Source organism: Bombyx mandarina, chromosome 10 (assembly GCF_030267445.1).
Source record: "Bombyx mandarina strain Sakado chromosome 10, ASM3026744v2".
NCBI classification, from domain to species: domain Eukaryota; kingdom Metazoa; phylum Arthropoda; class Insecta; order Lepidoptera; family Bombycidae; genus Bombyx; species Bombyx mandarina.
Window position 1 is genome coordinate 4,793,710 of NC_143217.1, and position 13,809 is coordinate 4,807,518.

At 44.6% G+C, this 13,809-nt stretch overlaps 1 protein-coding gene and 1 long non-coding RNA gene across 2 annotated transcripts in view; one reads left to right on the top strand and one right to left on the bottom strand.

Annotated features, from left to right (window-relative positions):
* The window catches only part of AdoR (Adenosine receptor), a 60,608-nt gene that overhangs the window by 12,536 nt on the left and 34,263 nt on the right, over positions 1 to 13,809 (bottom strand). The window lies entirely within an intron of this gene.
* Positions 1,857 to 8,086, top strand: LOC149502154 (uncharacterized). Its single transcript, XR_016323645.1, has 2 exons — positions 1,857 to 2,802; positions 7,977 to 8,086. It is a non-coding gene; the product is annotated as an uncharacterized LOC149502154 (long non-coding RNA).

Below are 13,809 nucleotides of genomic sequence, written 5' to 3' on the forward strand. Positions count from 1 at the left end.
TCCCTCTGTATTTTGAATCGTATGTTCCATGGGGAGTGCTCTGAGGAATTGTTCGAGATGATACCGGCATCTCGTTTTTACCATCGCACCGCCCGCCACCGGAGTAGAGTTCATCCATACTACCTGGAGCCACTGCGGTCATCCACAGTGCGTTTCCAGAGATCTTTTTTGCCACGTACCATCCGGCTATGGAATGAGCTTCCCTCCACGGTGTTTCCCGAGCGCTATGACATGTCCTTCTTCAAACGAGGATTGTGAGAGTATTAAGCGGTAGGTAGCGGCTTGGCTCTGCCCTGGCATTGCTGAAGCCCATGGGCGACGGTAACCACTCACCATCAGGTGGGCCGTATGCCCGTCTGCCTACAAAGGCAACAAAAAAAAAAAAGATTTACTCGTATCTATCTATACCTGAAACTAAAATGAAATCAAATGAAGTCTTACCCATTTCTATGTTATGAATAATCAAAAAATGAAAATGTTAATTGAAATAAATAGTGTAATATTGATTATTTTCCGTTTTATTAGGTAACTTAAATACTATTCTTTCGTTCGATTATCGCAAATCGTGGACATAATTAAAATTAATTATACGGCTTATTCTCACGTTTATTCTTTTCATATTTCTAACATTTTAGTTGTGGTGGCTACGAACGACTTAGGTGAACAACACCTTAGGCAGCACCTACACTGGTAGACAGTGGCTTGGCTCTGCCCCTGGCATTGCTGACGTCCATGAGCGACGGTAACCACTTACCATCAGGTTAGCCGTATGCTCGTCTGACTGCTCGGGTAATTAAAAAAAAAAAATACCTTAGTCGGTTGTCAACAATTAAATATTGTACTAACTATAGTCACCTGTAAAACATATTCATTGACATTTAATTTAACAATATTTCATGAATAATAAACGTATTCGTTATCACATAAATAAATAAATAAACTTATAAATAGTACTTTAAAAAAAAAAACAGTAAAATATTACGCCAAATCTAACACTATAATTTGAATAAAACGGTATTTTATTACTCTACAGTCTCGAGGTTTTATGAACATCCAATCAGAAAAGTGCTCAAAGTACTTTAGTTAGCTTGTTAACATATTTTATAATTAAATTAGTTTCAACACAACTGAAAAAATAAAGTGCAAGACATGTTTATTTCCAGTAGTACGCTTATTACATTAATTGTCGAAGAAAAATAGCTCTCAAAACTAACGATATAACGGTAAGTTTTGCTCAAGCCGTAATCGCACTTAACACCTTGCGTAAGCGTAATCCGTTTTATACGATACGTAGACGGCTTATTATTTTGTTATAAATTAGCAAGCACGGCAGAGTTTGCTGTGCTCTGAAAATAAATAAAAAATCCTGGAATCTGATCTCAGTACTAACCATTGGATATAATTGTAGCAAGCATGGCAGAGTTTGCCGTGCTCTGAAAATAAATAATAAATCCAGGAATCTGATCTCAGTGCTAACCATTGGATATAATTGTAGTTCCATGAAGGAACCCATTCAAACAAAAGAAGAAAATAATGTGAATTACGTTGTAAAATTCCGTTGGGTGGATATGGAGATCAAACTGATAAAAAATCGCATACCGTCGCCCATGGACTTCAGCAATGCCAGGGGCAGAGCCAAGCCGCTGCCTACAGCTTAATACTCTCCACAAGCCTCGTTTGAAGAAGGACATGTCATAGCGCTCGGGAAACACCGTGGACGGGAGCTCATTCCATAGCCGGATGGTACATGGAAAAAAATACCTCTGGAAACGCACTGGATGACCGCAGTGGCTCCAGGTAGTATGGATGAACTCTACTCCAGTGGCGGGCGGTGCGATGGTAAAAACGAGATGAAACTATCAATATTAAAGTACAACGGCTCACTGTTTCACTGTTCTAATTGGAACGCATAGCTGCTTCGATCATGGTAGTCACATATGCGATCAAGATGCGCTACCGTCAGTACTACTGTTCAGTCAAAATAAGCTATTTATACACTCAATTATCTCTTTATCACGTTCATTGTACGCAGAGCTATTCGACCTTACGGCCAGAACAATTAACACAATTAAAAGCGTCACAAATTAACAGAATCGAAAAGTTCGCGGTTAAATCAAATAAAAACTCAACAAATGATACCTAAGTTCAAAATTCACTGAAAATAAAATTACGAATACTCAATGAATGATTAAAAAAACGCCTTACAAATGAAAGATTTGCGACTTGATCTCTTGACCACTTTATCTAATTTTTAACCTTACTTTTCGAATCCTTAAAACCTATCACGTCACTCGTGATCATCTATATTGACGTCATCTAATTATTATTGTAACTGTTATCGAGGGCAAAGTGTAGGAGCACTAAATTTCCATAAAAATAATTAATTCTTGTCGATCAAATATTTCACTATTTCTTCTCATGTAGACGCTTGGCGAAATTTAGAGCCGTATTGTTGTATCTATAATAATTACATAGTTAATTTTCCGCAGAGAAAAAACAAATTGTACAAAAGTAGATGTAATTGAAGACCACACAATTACGTTTGAATAAGAAGCCAATTTAAAAATGTGTTTTTTTTTTTATTCAGTCTGTTGTACAGGCCAGAGATAAAATGATTGTATTTGACACGTGTACAAATTTTCAAGTTAATATTTCAATTTACTGGTGGTAGGACCTCTTGTGAGTCCGCACGGGTAGGTACCACCGCCCCGCCTATTTCTGCCGTGAAGCAGCAATGCGTTTCGGTTTGAAGGGTGGGGCAGCCGTTGTGACTATACTGAGACCTTAGAACTATATCTCAAGGTCATTCCGATAGAGGCACCCGTCACGTGCGGACGTGCTCATTGTCCACTCGATCGCCCGGTCTTTGTTCGCCCGGCTTTTGTTAGCCCGGCCATTGTTCGCGCGGCCTGTGTTCGTGATACATCTGCCGACCAAGTGTGTTTCCTGGAAGCTTTTATTTGTTTTGTTTTAGTTATTTTTGTGTTCGTGGAACATTTGCCGACAAAGTGTTTTCCTGCAAGTATTTATTTGTTTTGTTTCTTTTTGTAATTTCTGTTTTGTTGAGCTTTTTCTTTGTCCTGTAGTAATCGCGCCGCATTGCCACCTGTGTTCAATAGAACCGCTCAGGTCCGAGAAGTTGGGGCCTCGCCGCAAGGCGAGTGTTTTCAAGACCCGGGGCCGCCCCACCTGGGTACTCAGCGATCATGGACGCTGTATTCGCGGAATTCCTCCGACTTCGCCACCCACAGCTCGCCTCAGAGTTTCTGGCCTTCAAGGCCAATCACACTGCGAGCCCTCTCGAGGACTCCGCCGCGCTCGCTGCTCCTGCGTCGCCTGTACCTGCGTGCAGAGCTTCTGCATTGAGCACCGCAGCCTCTGTCGTGCCTGCCGCTCCCGTGTCGCCTATACTGGCGAGAAAAGCTGCTGCGTCGTCCGCCGTGACCATCGTTTCAGCTGAGCGATCATCCGCGGCCTCCGTCGCGCCCTCTAAAACACCTACACTTGCTCGTAGGTCGCCTGCACCCGCCTCCTCGTGCTCCGACTCTGACTCGGACATGGAGGTCGACCTCGCCCCCGCCTCATCGACGGATGGATTCACCCTGGTACAGAAGGGTAAGAAGCGTGCCGCGGAGTCTCGAGCTCCCGCGGCCGCTAAAATTAGCAAAGCCGTGAACGCGTCGCGCCTCCGCCCTCAGACTCCCGTTGCGCCCCCAGCCCGTGCCACTCCGTCGCCGCGTCCGGTGGCACAAAATAAAACCCAGACCCCTCCCCCGGTTATCCTTCAGGAGAAGGCAGCTTGGGATCGAGTTTGCCTGGCCCTTAAGGCCAAAAATATAAATTTCACGAATGCCCGTAACCTCGCGAACGGCATTCAAATTAAGGTTCAAACACCCGACGACCATAGGGCCCTCTCTTCTTACCTCCGTAAGGAACGTATAAGTTTCCATACTTATACGCTCCAGGAGGAGCGCGAACTCCGCGTTGTAATACGCGGAATCCCTAAAGAGTTAGATGTAGAGCTCGTCAAGGCCGATCTGTTAGAACAGGGCTTTCCAGTGAATTCTGTGCACCGTATGCACACCGGTCGCGGTAGGGAGCCATATAATATGGTTCTAGTCACCCTCCAGCCTACCCCCGAGGGTAAGAAAATCTTCAACACACAGACCGTCTGTAGGCTCTCCGGTATCGCCATCGAAGCCCCCCATAACAAAGGCACTCCTAGCCAGTGCCATAACTGTCAATTGTACGGGCACTCTTCCCGTAACTGTCACGCGCGCCCCTGATGTGTTAAGTGTTTGGGCGATCACGCCATGGCCCTCTGCGCTCGCGACCAAATAACCGCGACGGAACCGCCTAGCTGCGTTCTGTGTCGAACACAGGGTCACCCCGCGAATTACCGTGGTTGCCCCCGAGCCCCTAAAATAAATCGCCGCGTCGCCCGCCAAAACCGCCTCCGAGCTTCCGGCCCAGACATCAAAGCCTCGGCACCCTCTGCGTCGCAGGCTAAGCCAGCGTTCGTTCCGGCGGCGGTGCCCAGTGTCTCGGCCTGGGCAAAACCGCTGCCGTACACGAACACGGCTACAACTCCCTCCTCCGCGATTCGTCCCGCCCCCGCGACTAGTCCCTCTCCCGCGACTTGCCCTCCGACCGCGTCCGAAAATCTCGCTTTAGCGATCGACTTCTTTCAGTCGATCAACTTTGAGCGCGTTAACGCTTTGGGCGACGCCATTCGCGCTGCCTCCACTGCACAACACTTTATCGCCGTTGTGCAGGAATACGCCGACGTATACGCGTCATTAAATACGTACGTCCTCCCCTCACTCCGCCGGTAATCAATGGCGTATATAAGTAGAATAAAGCCCCTATCCGTAACGATAGGATTTTTTAACGCTTACGGTCTCGCAAATCAACGTGATCAGGTTTCTGACTTTTTGCGTGACCATCTAATTGATATCTTTTTAGTGCAGGAGACCCTACTTAAGCCCGCGCGCCGTGACCCTAAAATCGCGAACTATAACATGGTCAGGAACGACAGGCTCTCTGCCCGTGGTGGTGGTACCGTCATTTACTATAGAAGAGCCCTGCATTGCGTCCCGCTCGATCCTCCCGCGCTCGCTAATATCGAAGCATCAGTGTGCCGAATCTCACTGACGGGACACGCGCCGATCGTTATCGCGTCCGTTTATCTTCCACCGGATAAGATCGTTCTAAGCAGTGATATCGAGGCGCTGCTCGGTATGGGGAGCTCTGTCATTCTGGCGGGCGACCTAAATTGTAAACACATCAGGTGGAACTCACACACCACAACCCCGAATGGCAGGCGGCTTGACGCGTTAGTCGATGATCTTGCCTTCGATATCGTCGCTCCGCTAACCCCGACTCACTACCCGCTAAATATCGCGCATCGCCCGGATATACTCGACATAGCGTTATTAAAAACGTAACTCTGCGCTTACACTCGATCGAAGTAGTTTCAGAGTTAGATTCAGACCACCGTCCCGTCGTTATGAAGCTCGGTCGCGCTCCCGATTCCGTTCCCGTCACGAGGACTGTGGTGGATTGGCACACGCTGGGCATCAGCCTGGCTGAATCTGATCCACCATCGCTCCCGTTTAACCCGGACTCTATCCCGTCTCCTCAGGATACCGCTGAAGCCATAGACATCTTAACGTCACACATCACCTCGACATTAGATAGGTCATCGAAACAAGTTGTAGCGGAGGACTTCCTTCACCGCTTCAAATTGTCCGACGATATTAGGGAACTCCTTAGAGCTAAGAACGCCTCGATACGCGCTTACGACAGGTATCCTACCGCGGAAAATCGTATTCGAATGCATGCCCTACAACGCGAAGTAAAGTCTCGCATCGCCGAAGTCCGAGATGCCAGATGGTCTGATTTCTTAGAAGGACTCGCGCCCTCCCAAAGGTCTTACTACCGCTTAGCTCGTACTCTCAAATCGGATACGGTAGTAACTATGTCCCCCTCGTAGGCTCCTCAGGCCGACTCGCGGCGTTCGATGATGACGAAAAAGCAGAGCTGCTGGCCGATACATTGCAAACCCAGTGCACGCCCAGCACTCAATCCGTGGACCCTGTTCATGTAGAATTAGTAGACAGTGAGGTAGAACGCAGAGCCTCCTTGGCACCATCGGATGCGTTACCACCCGTCACCCCGATAGAAGTTAAAGACTTGATCAAAGACCTACGTCCTCGCAAGGCTCCCGGTTCCGACGGTATATCTAACCGCGTTATTAAACTTCTACCCGTCCAACTCATCGTGATGTTGGCATCTATTTTCAATGCCGCTATGGCGAACTGTATCTTTCCCGCGGTGTGGAAAGAAGCGGACGTTATCGGCATACATAAACCCGGTAAACCAAAAAATCATCCGACGAGCTACCGCCCGATTAGCCTCCTCATGTCTCTAGGCAAACTGTATGAGCGTCTGCTCTATAAACGCCTCAGAGACTTCGTCTCATCCAAGGGCATTCTCATCGATAAACAATTCGGATTCCGTACAAATCACTCATGCGTTCAACAGGTGCACCGCCTCACGGAGCACATTCTTGTGGGGCTTAATCGACCAAAACCGTTATACACGGGAGCTCTCTTCTTCGACGTCGCAAAAGCGTTCGACAAAGTCTGGCACAATGGTTTGATTTTCAAACTATTCAACATGGGCGTGCCGGATAGTCTCGTGCTCATCATACGGGACTTCTTGTCGAACCGCTCTTTTCGATATCGAGTCGAGGGAACCCGCTCCTCCCCACGACCTCTCACAGCTGGAGTCCCGCAAGGCTCTGTCCTCTCACCCCTCCTATTTAGCTTATTCGTCAACGATATTCCCCGGTCGCCGCCGACCCATTTAGCTTTATTCGCCGACGATACGACTGTTTACTATTCTAGTAGAAATAAGTCCCTAATCGCGAAGAAGCTTCAGAGCGCAGCCCTAGCCCTAGGACAGTGGTTCCGAAAATGGCGCATAGACATCAACCCAGCGAAAAGTACTGCGGTGCTATTTCAGAGGGGAAGCTCCACACGGATTTCCTCCCGGATTAGGAGGAGGAATCTCACACCCCCGATTACTCTCTTTAGACAACCCATACCCTGGGCCAGGAAGGTCAAGTACCTGGGCGTTACCCTGGATGCATCGATGACATTCCGCCCGCATATAAAATCAGTCCGTGACCGTGCCGCGTTTATTATCGGTAGACTCTACCCCATGATCTGTAAGCGGAGTAAAATGTCCCTTCGGAACAAGGTGACACTTTACAAAACTTGCATAAGGCCCGTCATGACTTACGCGAGTGTGGTGTTCGCTCACGCGGCCCGCACACACATAGACACCCTCCAATCCCTACAATCCCGCTTTTGCAGGTTAGCTGTCGGGGCTCCGTGGTTCGTGAGGAACGTTGACCTACACGACGACCTGGGCCTCGAATCAATTCGGAAATACATGAAGTCAGCGTCGGAACGATACTTCGATAAGGCTATGCGTCATGATAATCGCCTTATCGTTGCCGCCGCTGACTACTCCCCGAATCCTGATCATGCAGGAGCCAGTCACCGTCGACGCCTAGACACGTCCTTACGGATCCATCAGATTCAATAACCTTTGCATTAGATGCCTTCAGCTCTAATTCTAGGGGCAGGCTTAGGGACCCCGGTAACCGTACTCGTCGAACTCGACAAAGAGGTCGACGTGCAACCTAACCCATGCATCAGCCCGCTGAGTTTCTCGCCGGATCTTCTCAGCGGGTCGCGATTCCGATCCGGTAGTAGATTCATTCGCGAAACAATTGCTCTTGAGTTGTTAGGTCTCCTTCGGAGGCGCTCGGGCAGTTGTTAGCAAATCCCACCCCTCTTGACTGAGCCTTTGCTCGCCCACCTGTCCTGGTGAAACTGGAAAGGCCTTCGGGCCCACCAGTAAACTTTCAATCATAAAAAAAAAAAAAAAAAAAATATCTCAAGGTGTGTGGCGCATTTACGTTGTAGATGTCTATGGGCTCCAGTAACCACTTAACACCAGGTGGGCTGTGAGCTCGTCCACACATCTAAGCAATAAAAAAAAATAATAATAATAGGACGTCTTGAAGTCGGTAGAAATTACGTTACATAACCAGATTATTCTTCTTCTGCTGTTTTTCAACAGACAACACGTCCAAAGAAGCTTCTAGTAACAAGCTATGTAAAAATATTGTTATTCAGTTCGAAGATGAGTAATTCCCGAAACATCGTTTATGAAACAGGCATGACGCTGTGTTAATTTTAATTACAACTCACGACACGGCAGTTAAAACGACGACAGTAAACGTTGTGGCTCTAGAGTTCTTAACATTAATCGCTAAGTAATTAATTGTCACATCATTTAGTTAAAGTTTATAGTAATTTGCTATCTTGAAATTGACGTCCGAATACTGTAGTTAAACTCAGATAAGAATCCAAGTTTTATTTTGTATATGAATAAGCCATGTTATATATAATACGAGGAGTTTGTACAGAAAGAGACTGATTGCGTGTTCAAAAAATTGAAGGATCACGCACGGAAACAAATTTTATCCGAAATACTTTTTTTAGGAGGATGCCGCCAGACTTGCACTTGTCACCACCGATTACTCTCTTTAGACAACCCATACCCTGGGCCAGGAAGGTCAAGTACCTGGGCGTTACCCTGGATGCATCGATGACATTCCGCCCGCATATAAAATCAGTCCGTGACCGTGCCGCGTTTATTCTCGGTAGACTCTATCCCATGATCTGTAAGCGGAGTAAAATGTCCCTTCGGAACAAGGTGACACTTTACAAAACTTGCATAAGGCCCGTCATGACTTACGCGAGTGTGGTGTTCGCTCACGCGGCCCGCACACACATAGTCACCCTTCAATCTCTACAATCCCGCTTTTGCAGGTTAGCTGTCGGAGCTCCGTGGTTCGTGAGGAACGTTGACCTACACGACGACCTGGGCCTCGAGTCTATCCAGAAATACATGAAGTCAGCGTCGGAACGGTACTTCGATAAGGCTATGCGTCATGATAATCGCCTTATCGTTGCCGCCGCTGACTACTCCCCGAATCCTGATCACGCAGGAGCCAGTCACCGTCGACGCCCTAGACACGTCCTTACGGATCCATCAGATCCAATAACCTTTGCATTAGACGCCTTCAGCTCTAACACTAGGAGCAGGCTTAGGGACCTCGGTAACCGTACTCGTCGAACTCGACAAAGAGTTCGCCGTGCAACCTAACCCATGAATCAACTCGCTGAGTTTCTCGCCGGATCTTCTCAGCGGGTCGCGATTCCGATCCGGTAGTAGATTAATTCGCGAAGCAGCTACTCTTGGGCTGTTAGGTCTCCTTCGGAGGCGCTCGGGTAGCTGTTAGCAAATCCCAACCCTCTTGGCTGAGCCTTTGCTCGCCCACCTGTCCTGGTGAAACTGGAAAGGCCTCCGGGCCACCAGTAATCCTTCAATCATAAAAAAAAAAAAAAACTTGCACTTGTGCGTTGAGATAAGTGGAAAGCGGAGCATGTCGCGGATGAGACCGATGAGACAAAAATCAACCTCCCCCTACGACCACCGAGCCTCATGGTCGGTGGGCGATCCGTAACTCGCATAGACCTTACCGCAAACCCATACACTCGAGATAGACCTCTGACTCAGAACCAATGTGGGTTGGGGTGTGTGTTATCCGTGATCCGATTGAATTCCATGTATGTGTAGTATAGTGTAGTAGTGTAGTGTGAAGTATGGTCTGGTAAAAAATGCAAATATCCCGCTAGAAAAATAATTTATCTACTATCTATCATATTGTCTATCCAGCAATTCACTTTTGCTAAACATTTCTTTTTGTATACAAATTTCCACTTGGCGATCACCCATACCATTAACTATAAAATTCACAAAAAAAATAACTACATCATTTACATTTACATCAGACGTGGAACAAAAGAAATGAATCTATATGAAACTGCTCTTTTTCAATAATATCATGTAAACAAAAAATACTTTACGTGGTACAGCCACGTTATTGTTTTTGCGTCCATTGTTGTTTTTGCCAAATCCTTTGCAAATTAATGAAACGTGACCGTAGAATGGGAGTTCGGATTATATGTATTTGTGTCATAGCTAACCTGAATAGTTGTTTTTGATATGAGTTATTACGGGACGAAAATGATTATTTGGAACACTGGATCGTGATTTATACTTAGCATCATAGTATTACATGTCTAATATCACAGTCACGGTGAAGTAACAGCTTACATAACCTATGCATCAGCCAGCTATGTTTCTTGCCGTATCTTCTCAGCGGATCGCGGCTCCGATCCGGTAGTAGATTCATTCGCGAAGCAGCTACTCTTGAGATGTTAGATCTCCTTTGAAGATGCTCGGCTACCTGTTGGCAAATCCCATCCCTCCTGGCTGTGCCCTTGCTCGCCCGCTAGTCCTGGTAAAACTGGAAATTTCCCCGTGCTACCAGTAATCCCTCAATAATAAAAAATTTAAAAAAATAACAAAATTTAAAATATTCATATATATTGGCTGTTTATGAAATACAAAAAACGGAGTTATCAGAATTATGCATAACGACACTACCTTCAAAAATGTAGAAGTGTGAGCGAGAAAGATAGCAAGATGTATCTTCTAGACAACTATTCTTCCTTACACTTGTTTTTAAATTAACTTCAATTTTGGTTAGTATTACACGGAACTATTTTTTTTAAATCTATAAGAAATTTAATATTATAAAGACGGAAGAAACCTTGGCTCTTTGTTACGCTCTAACAGCAAAACCAATTAATCGATTTTTACATAATGTAGAATGAAGTAATTACATCATCATCAAACGATAAAATTCTTCTTTTGAGAAGACTACCAAAAATATGCTTTGAGGGATTCTTTGAAGTTACATTTGTCCTTACTCGTACAGGTCCTTAGTAGAATTTCCACTACTAATAACCATAATTTGTCCGTAGTAGTATCATTTCTCTTATTTGCCTACCAAGTTTTACCTTTAACTCTTTATTTCGAATACTGGCAGCAATGCAAATATTTTGTACCACCGCCCTACCGATTTTTGCGATTTTTACGCCTTCTAGTTTGAAAGCGACTACACCCGTTATACTAATTAATTGGTGGATCAAACTTTGCGGTAAGGTAAGCCTTGCGGTTGTGCCAAGGTCATAAAATATTTAACAATAATAAGTTAAAACAGTCAACTAAACACCGTTATTTCCTTGTTTGATAATGTAGGCTGAAGTCTGTTTTGTGTAGAGGAAAATACTTAAATATATTGCTAATTAACTTTATATTATATTAATAACATATAATATATACGTCGCGATGTAGGACATGACTGCAAGTTTGTAAGAAGGTATAATAGAACAACAAAATTTAACATTAATAACGTTGTTACAATTAAAATAGAAACAAGAAGGCATATCCTTGGTACTGGTTGTAGGACCTCTTGTGAGTCCGCACGGGTAGGTACCACCGTCCTGCCTATTTCTACCGTGAAGCAGTGATGCGTTTCGGTTTGAAGGGTGGGGCAGCCGTTGTGACTATACTGAGATTTTAGAACGTATGTCTCAAGGGGGGTGGCGCATTTGCGTTGTAAATGTCTATGGGCTCCAGTAACCACTTAGCACCAGGTGGGCTGTGAGCTCGTCCACCCATCTAAGCAATAAAAAAAATAAAAAAATATCCAGGGATACGTTAGTACAGTACCCGGCAACAAATACTGTACATCGACTTTTGCAAAGAGACTATCAGCTCATTTCGACTGTAGAGAGAGCATTATCACTGTCGCATAAAAAATAGTCTGACATCTATTAGGACCGTACACTACGGCACTTGAACAACGACTGGCAAAAGTCACATGGGTCGATGTGCCATTATCAACATTTATTTATTTACATATTCAGTCTCTCCAGGTCTTCCAATCCCGTTTCTGTGGGATAGCTGTCGGAGTACCTTGATACGAGTAGAATGCTAATTTTCGCGGCAACCTAAATTTTCAACTGATACGTCGGCATCTTAAGGAAGCGTCAGAACGCTACTTCCTTAAAGCGGCGCGACACTATAACCCTATTATCATGGCTACCGGTTATTACATATTCGACCCAGGTTCCGGAGCAACGCAAAAATATGTCTTGTCGGATCCCCCCGATTCTGTTTTTGTGCTTTTAGGCTGTTCAAGCACCAATTACAACAAAGAGCTTAACGTGCAAACTAGCCCATAGACACAGCCCACCGAGTTTCTCGCCGGCACTTCACGTCGGTCGCGTTTCCGACCCGGTGGTAGATTCTGCGAAGTACCGCTTTTGCTAGGACCTGTGTTAGCAAACTCTCTCAGGCTGGCCCCGTGAGCTTACCTACTAGTAGGTGAGTAGCTGAAATAGCCCCCTAGGCTATGAGATTCGGCTAGGAAAAAATGTTGGTGAGTAATTCGTAGAAGAATTCCTCGAAGAACTCGAAAAATACCCGAATAGATCCCGAATTTGTTAACCACAGCATTTTGTTACCTTTTTTTTATTTTTACGTTACGAGGGATTATATAATTATGTAAACAGATTGCAATTATTTAAAGCTTTAATTAACTTTCGACGTCACTCCACGTTCAGAACGGAGGCTACAGTGACAGATTCCAGCTGTAAATTACTCAAACAACGTTGATGTCAGTTAAGTACATTAAATAATGAAAAACAGATATAGTTTATCATGAAAGAACATTCGCATAACAACGAATATCGCGTAACATTCTACGCATTATGTACTTAAAGGTTTTTAAGTAATTTTAAAACTTTAATTTTATGGGATACATAAACCAAAAAAATCAAGAAGGGAGAAAATCACAATTTTTTTTTTTATTGCTTAGATGAGTGGATGAGCTCACAGCCCACCTGGTGATAAGTGGTTACTGGAACCCATAGACATCTACAACGTAAATGCGCCACGCACCTTGAGATATAAGTTCTAAGGTCTCAGTATAGTTACAACGGCTGCCCCACCCTTCAAACCGAAACGCATTACTGCTTCACGGCTGAAATAGGCAGGTAGGTGGTACCTCCCCGTGCGGACTTACAAGAGGTCCTACCACCAGTAAAACAACCATTATTATATCAGTGCACCGAAATGAAAATAAGATTTGAATCTATACTAATATTATAAAGAGGAAAGATTTGTTTGTTTGTTTGTTTCGAATAGGCTCCGAAACTACTGGACCGATTTGAAAAATTATTTTTCCATTAGAAGCCGACATTGTCCCTGATGAACATAGGCTACTTTTTTTAATTTTTATTTTATTTTATTTTTTTGGTTTCATGTGTGTTTTCATGTTTCCGAAGCGAAGCGAGGGCGGGTCGCTAGTAGTATTATAATAGTATAGACCAAGTTAAACCGCCTGGTCAATTTTTACAAGCAATGATTCCGAACCGATCTATCCGAATCCGAATCTAAACCGACTCTACAAGACTTAAAGTAATTTTAACTATTGGAACACATCTTTGCTATGTGAATGTATATAGGACTCGATTTCGGTAAACCCACTTCTTTACATTTCCTCACTTTTTGATAAAGCAAGTGCGTAATATAAAAAAATTATAATAATATGCACGTCAATACGAAGGTAGGTTTGTTACGAGAGATGAAGTAATAAAAAAACAACTCATTATCTCAATAGGAGACAGACACTTCATGACCTCTCTGACAGTAAACACTCGCGCTATATCGTTTTGGAACTTGCAGCTTCTTTGTTGTTTACGTGATGATAAGTTCAACATTTATTCTGACGATAATAACGCTAAACCG